Below are 8,452 nucleotides of genomic sequence, written 5' to 3' on the forward strand. Positions count from 1 at the left end.
CATGGGACATATCAACATTTAGAGACATAGCAAGAGACGCTGACAAGAGGCCAAAGGGTTGGAGCAAACTGTTCTGAGTTTTCTCGGATTCTGTATTTGTCTATTTGGCATCCATTAATCATGGGGCCAGACTAATGGTCAAATTGTTTACATCTCCCCTGTGGTCTAACTTCCATGAGCATGCAAAACTTATGTTAGCATTCTTCCAACAATCCCAAGTCCAAACCCCCAACCACCTCCTTTATCTAACTCTCACCCACCAAGCCAATATTCTCGCTGCCCTAAGATCACCCAGGACCAGGTACCAGACAACTAGAGACCACCTCTGTAACTCAGAGCCCACCAACACTATTCAAACTAGACAATCGGAAACCGTTTCCCCTGCCCTGCCCTGCCTTTCCCTCGGGGAACACACTAAAGAATACGGCCTAGGCTTTCCCCTCCATCTTGAGTCTGCCTCCTGACTCTGATGCTTCCCCATGTGGCCCTGCGTGGATACGTGCCTCTTGTTTCCAGGAGAACTGTAACAGTAAACTTTTCTTTTAATGGCATTATCCTCTCCATGTTGTCACTCAGTCATCTTTATAATTTAAGACGCAGTTGCAGATCACAGACCCAGGGGAAGGTAAGGTCACAGAAGCCAAGAAAGAAAAGAAAAGGAGGTCACAGCCGAGCATGCTGGATGCTGCAGAGAGCACAGCAAGTTGACCGGAAGCACCTGTTCAACCTGGCAATCCAGAGCTCAGTGGGGACTTGATTGTGAGCAGTTTCAGCGGGGCAGCAGACAGGGTGCAGGAGCGAGCATGAGTGGGGAGGGACGGAATCAGCAAGTGCAGAGAGCTGATGGAGATTGTGTGCTCTGACCAGGAGCCCAGGAACAGGCGGCACTGGGAGGAGGGGGAGGTCAGGGCAGGGTTAGGTAAAGTGGGAGGTGCTCACGCACATTTGTAGGCTGGCAGGAAGGTCTGGGAGGGAGGGCGAGGTTGCAGACACCCCTTTGACACCTTCCACACAAGCTGTGCCGAGGCTTCCCCAAAGACCATGAATAAATGATTAAAGATCGACATTGATCCACATATCTGAGGCCCGTTTTATTTCTGACTCACTGCTTTTCCAGTGGTTGCTCCGAATGGATGTTGAGAAGGCAGCCCCTGGACCCTAATAAAGAGCAGGCTCCCTGTGCTTGTGAAACCCCTCAAACCCCCTTCCTAGCATCCTTTTCCAGCTGGAGGCTCTTCTCACCCTGGCAATGGCCCACTGAGCCCCCGATCCCGGGGCCTGTTCCCCATTTGCAGAGAAGGGAGTTAGAAGGACGCCCAAGAGAGTGTGGGGCAGTGACCTGTCTCCACAGCTGCCCTACTTCTGGCTGGCAGGAGCTTGTGGGGTGCAGGGACAGGGACCTGAGAAAGACCGGGCTAGATGCAGAAATTGTTAACGCCAGGGATCCTTCGTCTCTTGGAAACTTAGGCACATTTGAAAAGAGGCTTTTTTTTTTGGAAGAGCGTCTCTTTAAGAAGGTTTCTTCAAAAGACTGAGGCACGTCAGAGATGTTCTCTTCCCCAGCACTACAAAGACGTAAATTTTCCTTGCTAGTCTCCTCTCCCGCTCTGTGAGTTACAGCAGCTTCTCAGTCATTTATTATTCATCATTATCACAGTGACATATCCAGCCATCTAATTCATTGTCTCCAAGCACTGACTTCCTCTCGTTACTTAAATGCTCACCCGGCTGGAATTTCTTCTGACAAACTCCTGGTCCCACTCTGGCATTATCTTTCCCCAAGCAGGCATGATCATTTAGAACTTTATTGGAGATCTCGTGAAAGAGCCCTTGAGAAAGAATCAGGTCTTTGAATTATCACCAATCATTTAGCAAAAAGGGAGGACAAATGAGGACTAAATGGAACTGCCTGTTCTCGCTGCACCGCAGAGCAAATCCAGGGCGCCACCGTCACAGTGTCCCCTGGGAAGGCATCAAACATGTACGTCCCCGGGCTCCTAAGTGACCTCACTGACTGCCACATCTGTGGACTGCCTGGGCAGGGTGGAGGATGAAGCCAACATCCTGGATTCCCACAGGTAGGCAGGGGGCTGTCAGCAGGCTGGGAAGGGGCCGTATGTTCTCAGACCCTCTACAGTCATTCTTCCCATTGCCCCCACAGCCAACAGACACAGCTCCCACCCACGTGCTGCCTCCTATTCGATGCCCAGAGGGACCCCTGCCATGGACCCCAACCTTCCCCATCAAAACTTGCCTGCCTTATTTCTGTTCCTTTTAAGGACCTGCCTCTACGCATTGATCTAAGGCTGTCCAATAGAAGGTTCTGCAGTGGAGATGATCTGTCTGCGCTGTCCAATATGGCAGCCACCAGCCACACGTGGCTATTGAATACTTGAAATGTGACTCATGCAATCAAGAACTGCATTTTTAATCTTATTTAAGTTTAAAATTAAGTAGCCACATGTGGCTAGTGGTGACCAGTTAGAGAGGCAGGTCCAAGGGGGGCTTATCCATTCATCTAGCAAGTCCTAGAAAACAGTCATGGGTAACACCAAGTCCATGGCACGTGTTAGGCATTGTGCTGGATGTGCTCTATTCATTATCTCATTTTATTTTCATGACCACCATGGGAGTAAGTACCGTTATATCCCATTTCACAGATGATAAGACTGAAGCTCAGAGAAGGTAAGTCAAGTTGTTAAGAAGGGATTCAGATCTTGGCAGCCCAGGAGAAAGTCCAAGAGAAAGCAAGCAGGCTTTCTCCACCCCACAGGGGCGTGTGTGATGGGCAGGGCTCCACAGGGCGTCTCATCTCACTGGGTCTCCTGAGGAAGATGTCACAGAGCGTCCATTGCCTGCATGTTCAACAGGAGCAACGTCCTTCCTGTATCTCTGGGTCAGGAATATTGCTGTTCTTTCTCTGGTTAACTGACATTCCACACTTCCCCCAGGACAGGATGGTCAGCCTTAGCTGGAGGTCCTGCTTTATTCCCTCCCCTTTGAGCCTCGAACAAGAGGAAATGTTGCAGCAGAAGGGATTTAGATTAGACATGAAGTGTACTTTCCAGAGCACTGGAATGAGCTCCAAGGGAGATTATAGAAGCTCCATCTTTGAAGAACCTTAAAAGCAGCACAGATTCCTATCTGGGATCATTATGACATGGTTTTTCCAGAGGCAAGGGGAGGAACAGATGGCCCTAATGGTTTCTTGGAGCCTGTAAATTTTTCTATGAAAATTGCTATCCTTCATTAAAAATCATTCTGTACATTACTTGAGGAAAGGAAATATAACATGGAGCAAGACTTAAAGAAATAAATCTGGGATTAATGGGGTGCCTTCTCTCATTGATTCTCCATCTCTTCTTTGCTAAACCTTGGTTTCTGTTCCTCTTCTCAGGAAAAGTCTGTTCCTCCTTCCCATTAATATCTTTGTCTTCCACACTGGTACCAGCCTCTCTGAGGCTTATAGTAAGAAGCCTTTCCAGCAAAAGGAGCTGTTTCAACTAATGGGTTATCCTTCCTACGTTGGCCAGAACATTCTCTCTTCCTGGTTCCTGGACTCTCCTCCCTAGAGGAAGTTGCTTGGGGCTTCCTTTCTGGATCAGATGCTCCATCCCTAAAACAGAATAAAACTTCCATCACCTTCATCCGCTCTCCCAACTCATGGAGCGGGGGAAAGGGGGGCTGTCACTAGGCAACCAGTTCTACTTACTCTCTCCCTACCCCAGGGAGCTGCCAGGTCACCAGCACACAAGTCTAGAAGCACCTTTACTTTTTCTTTTCAATTCCTTTTCCCTTCTGTTTTTTAACCACTGCTACTTTTATTCCTCTAAAATCAGGCTATAATGGCTTTTTCCTCAGTCTTGCTAATGGGATGAAAAACAGATACATCATTCATTTGAGGCAGGATCACACAGATTCACACTGCATGCAAATGTGCAAAGTGTAGCTTCTTTATTCTGCTATAAATAACGTCTATGAAAAAATCTGATCTTCCTCCCAGGCCCCCATCTCATTTGTAGCTGGAAGAAGGGGAGGGGAGAAAAGAAAACAAAATTTAGTCCAATCCAGTAAACATAGCATCATTACATAATCTAAATAGTCTCTTTAGGCTCTTCAGGGTTTCTCGCCCTTGGCTCCCCAACAGTGCCCCCAGCCCCTTCAAGGTGGTGTCCAGCCTTTGTGGACTGTGGGTGGTTTTATGACCTCATGGCACTAGGGGGTAGGGGCCCCGGCCTCTGACTCATCTTTGGATGAACACACAGCTGGTGTCGCCTGACCAGAACCGGCTATATAATGCGCAGAGCTCGGTGCCAAAGGAAGATGTGAGGTGCTTTGTTCAAAAATTACTAACAATTTCAAGACAATGAAAGCAGAGCATTAAACCAAGCATAGGCCCTTCTGAGCTCGGGCCTTGTAGAGTACATATGTCGCACGCCCACAAAGCTGGCTGTGTTTATCACAGACCTGCCTCTTGTTGGGGTCTATCACTGGGGGAAGAGGGATCTGTTCTCCCGGGGCTTGGTCAGAGCCACAGTTGACCCTGACCTTTCTAGGAGGGGTGCTGTGCCCCATCCCCCACCAGGGCACAGGAGGTCAGTCCTGCAGCCCTTGGATATGGAGCCCATGTATCTCTGTCCATAGGTCCCAACCCCAGGTCAAGCCAGAAGTCCACCCTCCTCATCCCTCTCCCAGGAATGTGGGTACTTCCGGTCCTGCCCATATTACACCGAAACAAGAGCACTTGGAGGAGTTGGACTCAGGGCTTCCCTCTTCCCATCAGGTGGGGCACACAGCCTGGGAGGCCACCTCCCCCCACACCCTCACCCAGAGTCCTAAAAAGAAAGTAAAACAGAAGTCCCTATGTAATGCATCACATGTGGACAGTGCACCTCCAGGAAGAGGTGTTTATGACACAGGCTCAGCACCTCAGTCCCCATGTCCCTCTAACTGCGCAAGCCACCAGGCTCAAAGGGGCAGATTCCTTCTGATTCCTTCTTGATCTACTAAACGGGGAGCTGAAGGAATTTCAAGAATCCTTACTTCTCTTGACCAAACCTGGCATCCTAATCTATGATCTTGCTGCAGACTTGAAAATCCTATTTCGTGCATCAAAAGCTGATATTAAATTTCTTCCTCTTTGCAGGGCTGCTATAACTGCCTGAATCCCCTACTCTGCCTCCCAGGAAACTGAAATGGCTTTGTGTTCACATCCCACGAGTCCTGGGCGTCTAGTAGACCAATTTCACAAGGTCTAGTGCAGGAGAGAGAGGGAGTATGGCCCCGTGGCGCCCACATGGTAGGGAGACCCGCCCAGTGTGCGTGGGGTCCCTGCGTTGGAGGCGGGAGGGTGGGAGATTCAGAGGTTTCCCCTTTTCAGGTTAGATCTGAAAGAGGAACAGGTGTGAATGGGCGTGGTGTGGTGAGAAGTGGGGAGGCAGCTGCCCTGTCTTAAAGGGGCAGTCACCAGTTCCAGCTCACTTCTGTCACCGGGGGAATGCCAGCCCACTAATGTTTTTAATGTTGACAATTCATTCCCATTTTTAAAAAATAATAAAACTGTGTGGATACATCACATAGGAACCAAACAAAGCATGTTTTTTAGCTGAGTCCAACCACTAAAAGAACAGAAGAAAGACTGGATACTGGGAATTGGGGTGTGGGATGAGGCTGGCAGGGGCAGATCTTGCAGGATTTTAGTTGTACTCTGAGAGAACGTATTCCCACTACTGGGAAGCCGTGACATGGTCTTAAACAAGGCAAAGGCACCATCAGATCTGCATCTTGAAGAGACCCCTCTAGTTGGCGCGTGGAGCCTGGGTTAAAGGAGAGCTAGTAGACATGGGAAGACCAACTAGGAGGAGAGAGTTGATGATGCGATGACAGCGAGCAAGGAGAGATATTTAGAAGGTACAATTGGTGGGACTTAGAGATAGACAATCATTAAATAAACCAATAGTTTATTGCCTGGCACAAGCCAAAGCTACACATTATAATCAACTCAGGAATTGAGAGAGATGTGGATCAATGGGACGTAGATCAACAGGAACTCTCATTCACTACAACGGGAATGGACAATGGTACACCCACCTTGGAGAACAGTCTGACAGTTTCTTTAAGAAGCTAAACATACATCTACCATATAATCCATTCTTTTCACTTCTAGGTGTTTACCCAAGAGAAATGAAATCACGTGTCCACACAAAGACTCATGCATATGTCCACAGCAGCTTGATTTGAAATATCCAAAAACTGGAAACAATCAAAATGTCCATCAATGGGTGAATGGATAAAGAAGTGTGGTATATCCATACAATAGAATACTACTCAGCAATAAAAAGGAACAAACCGTTGCTAGATAACAACATGAATGAGTCTCAAAATCATTACACTGAGTGAAAGAAGCCGGGCAAAAAAAAAAAAAAAAAAGAATACATATCGTATGACTTCATTTATATAAAATTCTAGAAAATGCAAAGTAATCAAAAGACTGATCAGTGGTTGCCTGGGGATAGCTGGTGGAGGGAGGGATAAATTATAAAGGGGTAGGAGGAGACTTTGGAGACTTTGGGGAGCAATGGAAATTTCTATCTTGAGCGTAGTGATGGAGATATATATATATATATATAGTGATCATATTGTATACTTTAACTGTATACAGTTTAGCATACTTCAATTGTACCTCAATAAAACTGGGAAAAAAATCAACTCAAGGAACTGGAATAAAACATTCCGGGAAGGAGAGACCCACCTCGATACAGGCTCTGCATTTCCATGTCTTTTAGCCCAACTTCTAATTTCAGATAGAAAAGAAAGGAGAGAAAAAAAAAAAGACACACCAAAATGAGACATTGCTTTAGAAAGGTGTTGAAAATATATTAAACACTAAGATGTTACCATAATACATTAAATGAATAATTTCAAATCTGTCTTGTCAAAGATTAAAAAATATTTAAAATTAGCAAGCACAGAGAAAACTAATGTTGAGCAAATAATTTTAACGAATATAGCCTATTATGTTCTAATGAGTGGCTTTTTAAATTTGAATTTATTTTTGTAACGGAAGCTTTTATTTCCAAGTCTTGTTAAAGGGACTTTCCTATTACATATCTTTAAAGTGCAATTTGAAGAGAACAAGTCTTTAAACAAGTTTTTAAACAATTATATTATGATGTCCCCACAGGGCACAGACTTGGAATTTAGCCAGTCCTCAGGCTGATTCCCAGTTCTGTTTCCTGTTTATTTTGAGGCCTTGGATGAGTCACTGTGCCTATGGGAGCCTCAGTTTCCCCATTTGTAACACGGAGCTAATGATCCTTCACCTCCAGATAGCCCAACCTTTAGCACACACTGTAGAGACTGAACATGAATTTCCCCCCATACGGTGCTAGCTGATAATTATTAGATTTTATATTCAATATAATTATTAGATTTTATACTCAATTAGTCCTAAAGCTGCTATCTCCCAAAAGGATATTGAAGGAGAACTGTAATGCTCAGTCCTTTCATTCAAGTCTCAATATTGATCAGACAACGAACTGGACACTCCTGGATGCATCATAAAACGTTCTCGAAATAATCCCACTTTTCGTTCCTCACCTGCCAGGCAGCTGAACCGCAGCCTTATGAAATATGAAGCAAGTCCTCTTTTATAGCCAGGCACTCATCTTCAGATTCCTTGGCATACGAGTCCCTCCAAGTTATTTTATTATTTCCAAGAAACTGTAACAGCCTTTTTATATACCTTCTGTTGTCATAAGAGTGATCCCACATAAAGCATGTCAACCAAATACGAGAAGGGCATCCTTCATCCAGTTTACTGTTTCCTTGAGACAGCCGCCTCTGGGGCTGGTCAGCTGACGGCTTTGATGGGGTTATTGAACATGCTTTTCAAAGAAAACCTGGAGAATGTGGAAGGGCCTTCCTTGGTCAATTTAGCCCAGGGTCTGGGGTGGACTGGAAGCTCCTCTCACCACATGCCGGTCTGGTGGACCCCATCCAGGCCCAGCAGCTGCTCCTGGGCACAGCCAAGGCTAAGCCCCGAGACAGCTGCGCTGGTCTCAGCCACTCTTCCCTCTGTGTTCCCCCCTCCTGAGGTTCCAGTCCTGGACCCCAACTCCCGTCCAACCTCCAGGTCGCCTCCCCCATTTCCTTTCTCATCTCCTTGTTCCAAAGGGTCAGATCTGGTTCCAGCTTGCCTCCCTCAGTTTCTGTCTTTAAAATGGGGATTAAAAATATGCCAGCGCGCGTTTTTTGCTTTTTGTTCTTTAACAAGAATCAAATCAGACGGCGGCGGTGAGCGCGTTTTGTAAATTACCCAGAGGTGGGCTGTTATTGTCATTGTCATTCCTCCCCCGCGTCAGGGAGCCGCACGCTCTCCCCTCTCCTCCCCAGGCCTGGCGGCGTGCATATAAACAGTCAATGTCTGCCGACTGCACCCCTGCAGAAGCTC

The 8,452-nt window shown here is 46.7% G+C and overlaps 1 long non-coding RNA gene across 1 annotated transcript; it reads right to left on the minus strand.

The window, feature by feature from the left end:
• Positions 1-3,937: 3,937 nt before the first annotated feature.
• Positions 3,938-8,198, minus strand: LOC131422232 (uncharacterized). Its single transcript, XR_009224051.1, has 3 exons — positions 7,600-8,198; positions 6,752-6,793; positions 3,938-4,022 (listed from the first exon to the last, which is right to left on the minus strand). It is a non-coding gene; the product is annotated as an uncharacterized LOC131422232 (long non-coding RNA).
• Between the last annotated feature and the right edge of the window lie 254 nt (positions 8,199-8,452).

Source organism: Diceros bicornis, chromosome 26 (assembly GCF_020826845.1).
Source record: "Diceros bicornis minor isolate mBicDic1 chromosome 26, mDicBic1.mat.cur, whole genome shotgun sequence".
Lineage (NCBI taxonomy): Eukaryota > Metazoa > Chordata > Mammalia > Perissodactyla > Rhinocerotidae > Diceros > Diceros bicornis.